The sequence below is a fragment of the Cervus canadensis genome, chromosome 13 (assembly GCF_019320065.1).
Source record: "Cervus canadensis isolate Bull #8, Minnesota chromosome 13, ASM1932006v1, whole genome shotgun sequence".
Classification (NCBI taxonomy): Eukaryota; Metazoa; Chordata; class Mammalia; order Artiodactyla; family Cervidae; genus Cervus; species Cervus canadensis.
In genome coordinates, this window is record NC_057398.1 from 8,373,828 (window position 1) to 8,390,272 (window position 16,445).

The 16,445-nt window shown below is 40.9% G+C and overlaps 1 long non-coding RNA gene across 3 annotated transcripts in view; it reads right to left on the reverse strand.

Annotated features, from left to right (window-relative positions):
- LOC122452525 overlaps window positions 1–16,445 on the reverse strand; it is a 77,512-nt gene that overhangs the window by 5,515 nt on the left and 55,552 nt on the right. Inside the window, exon 4 of one of the 3 annotated variants that reach the window (XR_006272730.1) lies at window positions 3,493–3,551. The exons of the other annotated variants lie outside the window; for them this stretch is intronic. This is a non-coding gene — a long non-coding RNA (uncharacterized LOC122452525). The remainder of the gene's footprint in view (window positions 1–3,492; window positions 3,552–16,445) is intronic. 3 annotated transcript variants of the gene reach the window in all.

Below are 16,445 nucleotides of genomic sequence, written 5' to 3' on the forward strand. Positions count from 1 at the left end.
TGTGAGAGGAGATGTGGGTAGAGACGTGTTTGGAGAGATTGAGGGGGTGATCCTCTCAGTCCTTTTTTAGCCCTGTTAAAGATTTACTCTCTCAAAGAACAACAGAAAGCCAGTGAAGGATTTTAAAAACAGGAGTCATAGGATTCGATCTGCATTTTCAAAAGATCATTTCAGCTTCAATGTAGAAAATACATTGCCAACATGGGCTAAACCTGGAGACAGTGACACTAGTTGGCAGTAATTTGGCAGCAATGAAAAATTAAGGAAGTTATGGGAAAAGTTTATCACTTGGCAGGAAGGGGTGTGACAGCAGCTGAATCAGGCAGAGGCAAATTTCATGTAGGCATTGAAAAGTCACTTGACTACCTGGGAGCTTAATTTTCTCACCTTAGAAAACAGCATCATACCTGGCCCTACCAAGCTTGTTATGTGAAAGGTACTCAGGGTAGAGTAAACTTTTAACATTCCCTCCAAAATTTAAATAGTTAAAGGTATACTCCTTTCATTTTTGTGAAATGCCTCTTTTCTAAGGAACCAAACAGACTTTATTAACATTGTCTTCTAAACCTAAAATTCCCTGTGAAGCTGGAATAATCAATAAGCACAGTCAACTGGCTCAATAACAGGGTTGAGCATTCTCTGATTTATTGGTAAACTTTCCAGAGGGGGAGGTGGTTCTCTCCTTTGAGGATTTTCCACACCATCAACACTGATAAGCCAAATGCACTCTCCAGGCCACCTCAAAAAATTAGGACACATGTTTGGGAGCTCCAAGGATTTATAAATCAAGAGGATAGTGAATAACTATGATTTAGATTTTATTTATAAAAGGTATATATGTTTTTCAGCTTATTATTAGAATAATCAATATTGTATCATGTCATATATACATTCCCTAAATGTTTTTAGTTTGAGAATAACTTGATGACAATTCTTAAGCATAGTTTAATCATAATTGGGAAAGGAAAACTGACCAGTAGCCACAGGACTGGAAAAGGTCAGTTTTCATTCCAGTCCCAAAGAAAGGCAATGCACTCAATTGCATTGAGTGCACTCACTGCACTAATCTCACAATTGCACTCATCTCACACACTAGCAAAGTAATGCTCAAAATTCTCCAAGCCAGGCTTCAGCAATACGTGAACCAAGAACTTCCAGATGTTCAAGCTGGATTTTCAAAAGGCAGAGGAACCAGAGATCAAATTGCCAACATCCATTCGATCATAGAAAAAGCAAGAGAGTTCCAGAAAAACATCTACTTCTGCTTTATTGACAACACCAAAGCCTTTGACTGTGTGGATCACAATAAACTGTGGAAAATTCTGAAAGAGATGGGAATACCAGACCATCTTATCTGCCTCTTGAGAAACCTGTATGCAGGTCAGGAAGCAACAGTTAGAACTGGACATGGAACAACAGACTGGTTCCAATAGGAAAAGGAGTACGTCAAGGCTGTATATTGTCACCCTGCTTATTTAACTTATATGCAGAGTACATCATGAGAAACGCTGGGCTGGATGAAGCACAAGCTGGAATTGAGATTGCCGGGAGAAATATCAATAACCTCAGATATGCAGATGACACCACCCTTATGGCAGAAAGCGAAGAATTAAGAGCCTCTTGAGAAAGTGAAAGAGAGAGTGAAAAACTGTCTTAAAACTCAACATTCAAAAACTAAAATCATGCACCAGTCCCATCACTTCATGCAAATAGATGGGGAAACAGTGGAACCGTGACAGACTTTATTTTCTTGGGCTCCAAAATCACTGCAGATGGTGATTGCAGTCATGAAATCAAAAGACGCTTGCTCCTTGGAAGAAAAGCTATGATAAACCTAGACAGCATATTAAAAAGTAGAAAGATTACTTTGCCCTCAAAGGTCCATCTAGTCAAAGCTCTGGTTTTTCCAGTAGTCTTGTATGAAAGTGAGAGTTTGACCGTAAAGAAAGCTGAGCACTGCTAAGAATTGATGCTTTTGAACTATGCTTGAAAGTCCCTTGACCTGCAAGGAGATCCAGCCAGTCAATTCTAAAGGAGATCAGTCCTAAATATTCATTGCAAGGACTGACACTGAAGCTCCAATACTTTGGCCACCTGCTGCAAAGAACTGACTCATTAGAAAAGACCCTGATGCTGGGAAAGATTGAAGGCAGGAGGAAAAGGAGATGACAGAGGATGAGATGGTTGGATGGCATCACTGACTCGATGCACATGAGTTTGAGCAAGCTCTGGGAGTTAGTGACGGACAGGAAAGCCCGGTGTGCTGCAGGCCATGGGGTCTCAAAGAGTTGGACACGACTGAGCATCTGAACTGAATGAATCATAATTATCACATCTAAAAGTACAAGGAAATAGAATGGTTTGTTGTTAAAACTATGTCTTTGTTAGTTCTACCTTTTCCTAGAAGAGCTATACCTAGACTCTTGAATCTTTAATGCACTCATAAAAAAGTGGTTCTGTTTTGAGAATGTATAGTGTCTATATATTTTAATTAAATATCTACAGAATTCATAAGAAAACAAAAAACAATACAGCTTTCTCATAGTGAAAAGTGAAAGTGTTAGTCATTCAGTCATGTCTGACTTTTTGTAACCCATGGACTATAGCCCACCAGGCTCCTCTGTCCATGGGGATTCTCCAGGCAAGAATACTGGAGTGGGTTGCCATTCCCTTCTTCGGGGGATCTTCCCAATCCAGAAATCGAACCCAGGTCTCCTGCATTGCAGGTAGATCTATCTAAGCCACCAGGAAAGCCCCTAACTCTTTCGTATGCACATGTATATTATATGCAAACACTATTCTAGGAAAAGAAATTAACTTTGGTGGAATATTTGTAACTCAGCCCCTAAAACATTAAAAGGTTATTTGAAATCTAGAAACTGTGTCAGATTGTGAAGTTAAGCTATTGATAAACTCTCTGATGTGAAAGGGGGTTAATATGCCAGAAAGGATAGCTTTGAGATTCAATGTCAGCCCTAGGGTCATGAACTTATGATCACTGTGATGATCAAACAGCTGAAATTCATTGCAGTATAGTCCAAGTAGCAAACCTAACTATAGAGGGTTAGGAGGTAGGTATTATAGGAAAAGTGCCCAAATGTTAGAATCAGCCAAGAGGAGCCCAAAACACAGTAGATAGTAAAGGAGGGGGACCTCTAGAAAAGCAAATGTACTATTTGCCTATCATACCAAATAAGACCTATAATTTAAATGCTCTCACACCACTGAATATTAAATGGCTCCTTGCAATTGAGCTGTCCAGGTTTCAGCTCTGTAGCTCTGTCCATTTGTTTTTTCAGCAGATGCTGCGCATCTTAGCACTCTATTCTCTGTACTAAGGCCAGAGATAATGAGTTAAAAGATGCTTGGACTAAAATGGGAGCAAGCCAAGGAAAAAGAAACAGGGAGTATGCTTGAGCAAAATTTCACAGAGTACTCAGGGTTGGAAGACAGTATAGAAAGAGCAGGAAAAGCAGCTGTGTTTACACTTACATGCCAGGCACCGTCCTAAACCTTTTCTGTGCATCAGTTCGTGATATCTTCACAACAACCTAAGAAGCAGGTACAATTATCATCCCCATTTTATAGAGGAGGAAGCATAATTTCACAGAATTTACGTGATCTGCCCAAGGTCACACTCAATTTCCTGCCAAAAGTTCAGGCTGCTTCCAGAAAAATGTTTGGATCACTTCCAAGAAAGCAATACAGATAATGATTATAATGATAATAACAATAAACATTTATGCAGTACTCACAATGTGGTAGGCACTTGTTCTGTTTTATTTATAATAACTTATCAAATCCTCCCAATAACTTGCTCTCTTTCTTTTTTTTTTGATGTTGACTTTCCTTTTTAACAAGCAGATTTTCTTTTTTAGAGCAGTTTTAGGTTCACAGGAAATTGTGTGAAAAGTGCAGCATCCCCTTATATGCCCTTTCCCTCTTCCACATTCACCCCACCATGCACACAGTTTTATTATTAATATTTTGCATTAGCATAGTACTTTTGTTACAGTTGATGAGATAATATAGATATATTGTTATTAGCCACAGTCCCTAGTTTACATTAGGGTTGATTCTTCTGTACATTCTGTAGGTTTTAACAAATGTGTAATGACATGTATCCGTCATTTCAGTATCATACAGAAGACTTTCACTGCCCTAAAATTGCCTTGTGCTCCCCCTATTCATCCCTCTCCTCCTAACTCTGACCCCCTTGGAGTCACCACCATGCCCCTTTCTTCATAGTTTGCCTTTTTCAGAAATGTCATATGGTCAAAATCCTACAATGTGTAACCTTTCCATAGTGGGTTTGTTCTTTCATGTCTTTCATGGCTTGATGCTGAATAATATTCCATCATATGGATGTCCCAAATTGTCTGTCCATCTACCCATTGAAGGGCATCTTGGTCTCTTCCAAGTTTTTTCAATTATGAATAAAGCTGCTATAAACATTCATGTGTAAGTTCTTGTATAGGTACAAGTTTTCAACTCCTTTGAGTAAATGTCAAAAAAGGATGATTGCTAGATCAGAGTGTAAGAGTATTTGTAGCTTTGACCTATCTTCCAAAGTGGCTATACCAGTTTGCATATCCCTAGCAACAGTGAGAGCTCCTGACCCTCCCCACCATTTGGTGTGGTGAGTGTTCTAGATTTTGGCCATTCTAATAGGTGTTTGGTGGTATAGCTCATTGTTGTTTTTATTTGAAATTCCCTAATAACATTTGATTTTGAGCATCTTTTTATATACTTACTTGCCATTTCTCCAGATATTTTGCCCATGTATTAGCTGGGTTAAGACTCCCATTTTCAGATAGGAAGTTGAGGCACAGAGGGATTCAACAAATTTCCCAAGGTTACACAGCCAGGAAAGGGAAAAATATACCTAACTGAATGCAGAGTTTCAGAGAACAGCAAGGAGAGATAAGAAGTCCTGAAAAGAACAATGCAAAGAAATAGAGGAAAACAATAGAATGGGAAAGACCAGAGCTCTCTTCAAGAAAACTGGTGGTATCAAGGGAACATGCCATGCAGGGATGGGTACGACAAAGCACAAAAACAATAAGGACCTAATAGAAGCAAAAGAGATTAAGAAGAGGTGGCAAGAATGCACAGAACTATATAAAGACCCAAACAACCATGATGGTGTGGTCACTCACCTAGAGCTAGACATCCTGGAGTGTGAAGTCAAGTGGACCTTAGGAAACATTACCACAAACAAAGCTACTGGAGGTGACAGAATTCCAGCTGAGCTATTTCAAATCCTAGAAGATGATGCTGTAAAAGTGCTGCACTCAATATGCCAACAAACTTTGAGAACTCGACAGTGGCCACAGGACTAGAAAAGGTCAGTTTTCATTCCAGTCTCCAAGAAGGATAATGCCAAAGAATGTTCAAACTACTGTACAATTGCACTCATTTCACATGCTAGTAAGGTATGCTCAAAATCCTTCAAGCTAGGCTTCTGCAGTACCTTAACTAAGAACTTTCAGATGTACAAGCTGGGTTTTGAAGAGGCAGAGGAATAAGACTTAGCAACTAAACAATAACAATAACACAGTCTGGGCTGAATCAGGCAGGTGGACTCAAAGCCCATAGTCCTAACCTCTAATCTGTGACTCCTTCAGGATTCAGGTCTTAGAGGTTAAAAAAAAAAAAAAAACAAAAACCTGGGTCTCAATGCTGGTTACGCAGTTTACATGTTGTCTAACCTGGGATGTTATTTAATCTCTCCAAGCCTCAGTTTCTTCTTATGTAATATAAGAATAACAGGTCTCATTGTTTCCACGAGGATGAGAGACAAGGTAGAGAAAGTGCTTAACTTGTCAGAACGTAGCAGCTGCGAATAAATGGTAACTATTTTTAGTCCAATGTCACAGGAGAGAGGGAAAGAGGCCTGCAGTAGCCCCAAAAATGAGCACCTGCTTTGAAACTAAAATAGATTAGTCTGGGGCTTTAAATTCTACAGAAACCCAGACATTTCTTGGTGAGGTTTTCATAATCTGTTGTCAGCTGACACCTCCACTCATATCTAGTGCCCATGAATGAATAAAGGTGGTTACAATTCCTAAAAGAACAGCATTGTACTGTATTCAATTTCCTTTTCCTGTTCATGTCACCCTCCTGCTGTCCCTGAAAAAAGAAAAAGCCGCAGTTGTATTATCCTCGTAGCTAATGAAGCATGCCTGTAACCAGACGTGTCCTGCTTGCCTCCACTGAAACTGGGATGCTGGTAGAAAAGAAAAACATCCGAGCAATTGCACCTGATGTGTGGGAATGATTCTCAGAGGACACCAGGCTCTTCTGAAACCGTAGGAGTCCTGGGTGTACATACACTTAAGACCTTTAACTTCAGAGGGTGATTCCCAAACCTGGTTGATAGCCTCAGTATTTCCTGAGGAGCTTCTTAGAAGAACAGGTTCCTAAATGCTTGGTTTAGACTTAACTGAATCACAATCTAGGGGTTGGTGAGGAGAGAATGGGATTCTGATATGTGTACCTTTAAATTTCTGAGAGGCTCTAATGATCAGGGAACTGCAGATCTAATGTCATTCCCATCCAATGGCTGGATCCTCCTTTTGTGTGGGGTGGGATGGAGGAGAAAGCAGGTGAGTGCTGTGGGAAAGTAGAATCTGTTGGGATGTGAGAGCCTTGATCAATGAAAGTAGATGTAAAGTGAATGAGCAGTTACCGAAAGGGTTTTCTAATGAGAGGGATCAAAAACAAAGACTACATTCACAGAGAGAAGAAACTGCTTAGGAAAGAACCTGATCATCAGACCTCCCACTTTATGCTCATGCTGTAGCGTCTGGTTTTGGTTTAGTTTAGTTGCTAAGTCGTGTCCAACTCTTTGCAACCCTACGGACTGTAGCCTTCCAGGCTCCTCTGTCCATGGGATTTCCCAGGCAAGAATGCTGGAGTGGGTTGCCATTTCCTTCTCCAGGGTATCTTCCCAACCCAGAGATACAATTCATGTCTCCTGCATTGCAGGCAGACTCTTTACTGACTGAGCCATCAGGGAAACGATGACCCAACTAATTTGGATAATTTTTTTTCCTAGAAGAGTTAACAAAGTTGAAATAATTTACCTAAATATTTGGGATCAAAGTTCAAGCTCTTTCCCTTAGGTTTTCAAGTTTTCAGAACTTTGATACATTAATGAGAAAATTACATTTGGTAAGATAATAAATTAATTATGTTTGAAAAAAACAAGTCTCATGGGCCTAAATTAGTATTAAAATGCTACAAAGTACTTTGCATTTTACTTTCTTAATTTTACCTTTGGATTTTCATTTACTCATTCAACATACTTTTTGAGTATCAATACTTGGGATACCACTGATTTAGATGTTATTAATATGAAGATGAAGCAATATTGCATATGAACCTGGAATGTTAGGTCCATGAATCAAGGCAAATTGGAAGTGGTCAAACAGGAGATGGCAAGAGTGAATGTCAACATTCTAGGAATCAGCAAACTAAAATGGACCTTAATGGGTGAATTTAACTCAGATGACCATTATATCTACTACTGTGGGCAGGAATCCCTTAGAAGAAATGGAGTAGCCATCATGGTCAACAGAAGAGTCCAAAATGCAGTACTTGGATGCAATCTCAAAAACGACAAAATGATCTCTGTTCGTTTCCAAGGCAAACCACTTAATATCACAGTAATCCAAGCCTATGCCCCAACCAGTAATGCTGAAGAAGCTGAAGTTGAACGGTTCTATGAAGACCTACAAGACCTTTTAGAACTAACACCCAAAAAAGATGTACTTTTCATTATAGGGGGCTGGAATGCAAAAGTAGGAAGTCAAGAAACACCTGGAGAAACAGGCAAATTTGGTCTTGGAGTACGGAATGAAGCAGGGCAAAGGCTAATAGAGTTTTGCCACTGGTCATAGCAAAGACCCTCTTCCAACAACACAAGAGAAGACTCTACACATGGACATCACCAGATGGTCAACACCAAAATCAGATTGATTATATTCTTTGCAGCCAAAGATGGAGAAGCTCTATACAGACAGCAAAAACAAGACCAGGAGCTGACTGTGGCTTAGATCATGAACTCCTTATTGCCAAATTCAGACTTAAACTGAAGAGAGTAGGGATAACCACTAGACCATTCAGTTATGACCTAAATCAAATCTCTTATGACTATACAGTGGAAGTGAGAAATAGATTTAAGGGACTAGATCTGATAGACAGAGAGCCTGATGAACTATGGATGGAGGTTCATGACATTGTACAGGAGACAGGGATCAAGACCATCCCCATGGAAAAGAAATGCAAAAAGGCAAAATGGTTGTCTGAGGAAGCCTTACAAATAGCTGTGAAAAGAAGAGAAGCGAAAAGCAAAGGAGAAAAGGAAAGATATTCCCATTTGAATGCAGAGTTCCAAAGAATAGCCAGGAGAGACAAGAAAGCCTTCCTCAGCGATCAATGCAAAGAAATAGAGGAAAACAACAGAATAGGAAAGACTAGAGATCTCTTCAAGAAAATTAGAGATATCAAGGGAACATTTCAGGCAAAGATGGGTTCAATAAAGGACAGAAATGGTATGGACCTAACAGAAGGAGAAGATATTAAGAAGAGGTGGCAAGAATACACAGAAGAACTGTACAAAAAAGATCTTCACGAACCAGATAATCACAATGGTGTGATCACTGACCTAGAGCCAGACATCCTGGAATGTGAAGTCAAGTGGGCCTTAGAAAGCATCACTACAAACAAAGCTAATGGATATGATGGAATTGAGCTATTTTAAATCCTGAAAGATGATGCTGTGAAAGTGCTACACTCAATATGCCAGCAAATTTGGAAGACTCAGCAGTGGCCACAGGACTGGAAAAGGTCAGTTTTCATTCCAGTCCCTAAGAAAGGCAATCCCAAAGAATGCTCAAAGTACCGCACAATTGCACTCATCTCACACGCTAGTAAAGTAATGCTCAAAATTCTCCAAGCCAGGCTTCAGCAATACGTGAACCGAGAACTTCCAGATGTTCAAGTTTGTTTTAGAAAAGGCAGAGGAACCAGAGATCAAATTGCCAATATCCACTAGATCATCAAAAAAGCAAGAGAGTTCCAGAAAAACATCTATTTCTGCTTATTGACTATGCCAAAGCCTTCGACTGTGTGGATCACAATAAACTGTTGAAAATTTTGAAAGAGATGGGAATACCAGACCATCTGACCTGCCTCTTGAGAAACCTGTATGCAGGTCAGGAAGCAACAGTTAGAACTGGACATGGAACAACAGACTGGTTCCAAATAGGAAAGGAGTACGTCAAGGCTGTATATTGTCACCCTGCTTATTTAACTTATATGCAGAGTACATCATGAGAAATGCTGGGCTGGAAGAAGCACAAGCTGGAATCAAGATTGCCGGGAGAAATATCAATAACCTCAGATATGCAGATGACACCACCCTTATGGCAGAAAGTGAAGAGGAACTAAAAGCCTCTTGATGAAAGTGAAAGAGGAGAGTGAAAAAGTTGGCTTAAAGCTCAACATTCAGAAAACTAAGATCATGGCATCTGGTCCCATCACTTCATGGGAAATAGATGGGGAGACAGTGGAAACAGTGTCAGACTTTATTTTTGGGGGCTCCAAAATCACTGCAGATGGGGATTGCAGCCATGAAATTGAAAGACGCTTACTCCTTGGAAGGAAAGTTATGACCAAACCTTAGATAGCATATTAAAAAGCAGAGACATTACTCCAAACAGGTCCGTCTGGTCAAGCTATGGTCCATGTGGTCATGTATGGATGTGAGAGTTGGACTGTGAAGGAAAAGTGAGCACCGAAAAATTTTGATGCTTTAACTGTGTGTTGGAGAAGATCCTGAGAGTCCTTGGACTGCAGGAGATCCAACCAGTCCATCCTAAGGGATCAGTCCTGGACTGATGCTGAAGCTGAAACTCCAGTACTTTGGCCACCTCATGCAAAGAGTTGACTCATTGGAAAAAACCCTGATGCTGGGAGGGATTGGGGGCAGGAGGAGGAGGGGATGACAGAGGATGAGATGGCTGGATGGCATCACCGACTCAATGGGCATGAGTTTGAGTAAACTCCGGGAGTTGGTGATGGACAGGGAGGCCTGGCGTACTGCAATTCATGGGGTCGCAAAGAGTCAGACATGACTGAGTGACTGAACTGAACTGAATATGAAGATGAGACCCTCATGTAGGCAGAGAGGAGCAGCTGGGGTTGGAGAGAGAAAAACTAACATTTTAATGAGCACTTAGTGCCAGCTTCATTTAAATACATTATTCTATTTAATACAACAATCCAATGACATAATTTGATCACTGAGAACATTTCCCAAACCTATATTTAACAGCCCTGAAACTAGACGTCTTCCAGTTCCTAGGATAGCCAGTATAGAAAAGAGGCAAAACAACCTAACTACTTGCTTCAGGAAAATAAGACTATGAACTAACTAAAATAGGTTAATTCCAAGGTGAAGAATGCCTGCCCCACTGGGGCCACAAGTCAAAGCCATCATGTCATAATTTCTGCCCATCCTCAACCAATTCTCCACCTTAGAAATCATCCCGCCTAACTCTAAATCCTTTAAATACCCTTCCTGGACCTCTCCGCTCTGAGATATTCCTGTCTCTGTCAAGGTGATGTTCACCCTTACCACCGTAAATCCAATATGCATAGATTTGTTTTGATCCACAGTTGTTTGTTTTTCCTGGTGGGCTTCTGGAGAGTCAACAGTCAATATCACTGTTCTTTGATGAAGACATTTGCTCAAACTCGAGCAGCTATTATGAACTACTTTCTTCAAGAGCCAGGTGGTAAACACAGCTGTGACTGCCACTGAAGTTCATATTCTATCCATGGGTGTATATGTTTAGGCGTAAGTGCTTAGATGAGATAAGGGACACAGACTTTTACTGTACAGTCTCAGATGTTTATAAGCAAGCAACTTTCAAAGAGAAGGCAGCATTAAAAATGGCAATCCATAAATGCAAGGGAAATTCAAGTCCTTAAATCAAGTCAAAATGTATTTTCTGCCATCTGCTCTTCACAGTGACACAGCATTAAATGCATAAATAAGTGACCATAAAAGAATTGCCTAAACAAGTCCCATAAACAGATGCAAACAAACAAGAACGGAAATCTAGCTACTGATTGATAACAGTAATTAAAGCCCAGAATTTTGCATAGGATCCTAAGAAAATGACATAAGTCCTCCTCTGTCAGTGTTCCATGTGCTCATAATCCTAGACTTTTGAGGCATAAGTCTTTGAATGGGTATTGGAAAATATAAAACGTCAAAGAAAAATGCAAAAGTATTTAAGTTTCAGGCTTCCCAGGTAGCTCAGTGGTAAAGAACCCGCCTGCCAATGCAGGAGACATGGGTTCTATCCCTGAGTTGGGAAGATCCCCTGGAGAAGGAAATGGCAAACCACTCCAGTATTCTTGCCTGAAAAAATTCCATGGACAGGGGAACCTGGTGGGTTACAGTCCATAGGGTCGCAAAAAAAAAAAAAAAAAATCAGACACCACTTAGTGACTAAACAACAAATTTAAGTTTCAAATGTATTGAAGACAAAATGGAGTAAGGTAAGCTAAGAAGTTTTCTGGGACACAGGAGGTGGAGTTTGGGCAGTAGTCCCAAACAGCTTGATTAGCTCTAAAAGGAGCTAAAGGGACTTCGTGGTGGTCCAGTGACAAAGACTGCACTCCTAAAGCAGGAGACCCAGGTTTGATCCTGGTCAGGAAACTAGATCCCACATGATGCAACTAAAAGTTCCCTTGCTGCAACTCAAGACCCCACACACCATAGTGAAGATCGAAGGGCCCGAGCGCTGCAGCTAAGACCTGGTGCAGTCAAGTAAATCAATAAATGTTAAAAAAAATTTTAACTTTTTAAAAAATAAAAAGAGGTAAAGAAGAGGCCAACATCCTAAAGGCAGAGTCAGATGAAGAAAAAACAACGAACCATTTGCCAGAAAATATCAGATACATCCTCATTATGCTGGCCAAGGGCTCCCAGCTCAGCTAGTGGGGTCTTAGGACCAGAACTAAAAGCTGGGGTCAGGCCATGTTGGGTACTGATGCTCTGCCATTAAGGAGGGACCCGAGGGACACAGGTTAAGTGAAAGTGAAAGTCGCTCAGTCGTGTCTGACTCTTTGCGACCCCATGGACTACACAGTCCATGGACTTCTCCAGGCCAGAATACTGGAGTGGACACAGGCTAGGGGATGGGATAAGCAATTTCCAGGGTGGAGAAAGTGTCTCTCAGCTCCTGGGAGGTAGATGCACCATGGAGTCATTGTCATTAATATGGAAGGATGCATACTGTACTGTTGGTGAATGAGTTAATAACAGTAACAACAAGAGTTAATACTTGAATGTCACACTTGTTTTGTACCAGGCACTGTTCTAAGCATTGTACACACACTAACTCATATAAGGTTCATTCTGTGAGTACCTATAAGGTAGGCACTGTTATTATCCTTATTTTACATAGGAGGACTCCGAGGTGCAGAGAGAGTAAGTGACTCACTGAGGGCTTACAGCTAGTAAATGGCAGTGCCAGGATGAATTAGTTAATTAACAATGAAGCCACTTGTGATGCTCCCAGGCAGCACCAGTGGTAAAGAATCTGTCTGCCAATGCAGGAGACATAAGAGACACCAGTTTGAACCCAATGTCAGGAAGATCCAGTGGACTGTGTAGTCCATGGCGTCGCAAAGAGTCGGACACGACTGAGCGACTTTCACTTCACTTCAGCCCACTCCAGTATTCTTCCCAGGAGAATCCCCGGCTAGAGGATTGATTGCCCTGGCAGGCTGCAGTCCATAGGGCTGCAAAGAGTTAGACACGACTGAAGTGACTTAGCACATCTTAGCAGACAGGAACACATGCTGTTTTCTATTCTAATGGTGTAGAAAGAAGTGTGCTCTACACCCAGCTGTCTACTTCAGACCCTGGTGCTGAGTACTCAGTTCTCCTATGCATCTCCTCTTGCTATGTAGCATTTTGTGATTATTTATCACTTAAAGTGAAAGTGAAAGTTAAATCGCTCAGTCGTGTCCAACTCTTTGCGACCCCGTGGACTGTAGCCCACCAGGCTCCTCTGTCCATGGGATTCTCCAGGCAAGAATACTGGAGTGGGTTGCCATTTCCTTCTCCAGGGGATCTTCCCAACCCAGGGATCGAACCCAGGTCTTCCACATTGCAGGCAGACGCTTTAACCTCTGAGCCACCAGGGAAGCCCCATTTATCACTTAGGAGGCACACAAATTTCTCGCATTTTATCTTCCATTTCATTAGAACAACCTGAACTGTCCTACTCTATGCTCTTAAAATGTCTTTAGGTTAGTTGGCTAAAACTGATTTGTTTTATTCCATTCATCTTCTGAATACTATTAGCAAATTTGAAGGATTATTTTTATTTTTGAATACAAATTTTCTGTCTTGGAACAATCTCAAACCTAGAGAAAAGTTCTAAGTAGAATTCAAAGGCCTTTTCTCCCTGAACCATTTGGGAATAAGTTGCCAATCTGATGCCACATCACCTCCCACTCAATACTTCAGTGTTTATTTCCTACAAACAAGAACAACCTCCTACAGACCCACAATATATCTACCTCAGAAAGTTCACAGACATTACATTTCCATTTAATCTCCAGACCCCAACTGTCCAATTTATGTCCTTCATAGGTGTAGTTGAGTTATGTACTGCATTTGGTTGTCTCTTCTCTAATCTCCTTCGGCCTAGAACAGTGCTTCAGCCTTTCCTTTCACGGCCTTGACATGCATGAAGGTTACAGGCCAGTTATTTTACAGAATGTCTCCCAAGTACAGTTATCTCGTGTTTGCTCATGATTAAACTCTGGTGATGCCTCTGTGGCAGCAATATCATGAAACAATGCTGTGGTCTTCTGACTGCATTTTATCTGGGGGTACAATCTTTACCTTTACTGAGAGAGTCAGTCTTAACCATTTGATTGTGATGTCTGCCAGACTTCACTGCTGTAAACTTACTCTTCTCTTTCTAATCAATGAACAGTTCCCGTAGAGGCACTCTTTTTTCAAATTTTATCGAAAGTTTTTATTTCATTAAATCTGCTTTTCAAAATTAAGCTGAACTTTTATTTCTAAGCTCTTCAAGGATTATAACACAAATAAAGTACCCTTTAAAAAGTGCCCCAAATTAAATCAAAGTTGCATCATCAAAGTAAAACACCTGTGACACTAAGAATTCATTTTCGCTGTAATAGTTTCACATTACTTTTTAAAAATCATTTGCAATGTTCTATAGATCACATTGTTTTAAAGGCATGAAATAATGTAGTATTTTTTAATATTTATTTTATGTTATAGTTGATTAACAACGTTGTATTAGTTTCAGGTGTGCAGCAGAGTGATTCAGTTATATGTATACCTGTATCTATTCTTCTTCAAATTGTTTTCCCATTTAGGTTATTACAGAGTATTGAGAAGAGCCCCGTGTCCTATACAGTAGGCCCTTGTTAGTTATCTATTTTAAATATAGAAGTGTGTACAAGTCAATTCCAAACCCCCAATCTATCCCCCCAGTAACCATAAATTCATTCTCTAAGCCTGTGAGTCTGTTTCTGTTTTGTAAATAAGTTTGCTTATATCATCTTTTGATTTCACATATAAGTGATATCATATTCGTCTTTCTCTCTCTGACTTTCTTCACTTAATATGATAATCTTCAAGTCTATCCATGTTGCTGCAAGTGGCATTATTTCATTCTTTTTAAAGGCGGAGGAATATTTCACTGTATATATGTACCACTTCTTCTTTACCCATTCATCTGTCAATGGACATTTGCATATATCCCATTCTTCATCAGACTTTCCATTTATAAATTTACATTAGCAGGGGTTCATGACTACCTATTATATTCAATGGGTACTTAGATAACAGATGTCATTATCTTTTTGATGGTCAAATTAATCAGTGGGATCTCCTTTAAGCTGGCTTCTGTGTTCTTTTGACATGGTCCCATCGTTCCAGGACCTCTTATTCTCTGGCTTAATAGGGTGTCCCATAATTTTTGACAGGGCCCTGAAATCAGTCACCTCCAAGAAGTTCTGAATTTTTTTAGTAGAAAAGGGTATTTAGAAACCTGGGTGAAAAGGGTGTTCATTGCCACTGGGGAGGAAAGGAAGCAGGTACAACTGCAAGGTGAACACACAATACTTACACCTATGTTTAATTCTATATTTAATAAATTTACTGTATCTATTGAAATATGTATGAGTTCACACATATACAACCATAGCCATTCAATCTAGTTTCCTCCCTTCCCACTAAACAATGAAAATCCTGACTCCTGTGTTTTCCAGGTATCTTTACTTTTTTGATCAGTCCCCCTGTTTCAATGGGCTTCCCTGGTAGCTCAGCACACAAAGAACCCACCTGCAATGCAGGAGACCCTGGTTCGGTCCCATTCCTGGGTTGGAAGTTCCCTGGAGAAGGGATGCCCACTCCTGTATTCTAGGGTTTCCCTGGTGTCTCAGATGGTAAAGAATCCGAGTGCAATGCGGGAGACCTGGGTTCGATCCCTGGGTTGGGAAGATTACCTGGAGGAGGGCAAGGTAACCCATTTAAGTATTCTTGCCCGGGCAATCCCCATGGAGGTTGTCTGGCCGGCTACAGTCCATACGGTCGCAAAGAATCGGCCGCGACTGAGCGACTAAGCACAGCACACAGCACCTGCTCCTAACACAGCTCCCGTTTCTGTGGCCCGGTCTCCCTGCCTAACGCCCTCTTTATTCTGCTCAGGCTCTGGAACGTCTTGCCAGGCTGCGCTACACCGGGCCCGTCTCACCCTGCCGGGCTCCCACACCCCCCTCTGGGACGCCCAGCACGTGAATGCCCCCCTCACCCAGATCAGCTGTAACACACAGCGCTGCTCTCAAACATAAAGAGCCTCTTCCTCCCGCTGGGGCTCTCGATCCCCAAACCCCGCACGGGATGTGAGTGGGATCCAGTCCAGAGCGGCTAAACCGGCTCTGGTTCCACCCTCCCACCCACGCCCCGCGCCTCTTCTTTCTGCAGTACCTCACGGTTTTACATCCGATCTCTTCAGGGAGCAGAAGGGAAACCAACTGATACGTTTACAAATGCTATTTAAATACATGGAAATTGTTCAGAAGAAAAGGAAATCACTAGAAACCTTCGTTTAAAACTGGTACGAAAAGATATGAAGCAATTCAAAGCAATGTTTTTTTTTTTAATGAAAACAGTTATAACCATAAAGAAAACGTTTATTTCCTGTGAAGATTTTACGTCAACCAATTTTTTTAAAATGTTGCAATCACATACGATCGATATTTGCATGATCCCTGGCAAGAGTACTCCCAAGTATTAAGGAGAGTTCCACAAAATCATGTATGATTGACACATTTTTAAAACATTGGTCGACATAAAATCTTCATGGGAAATA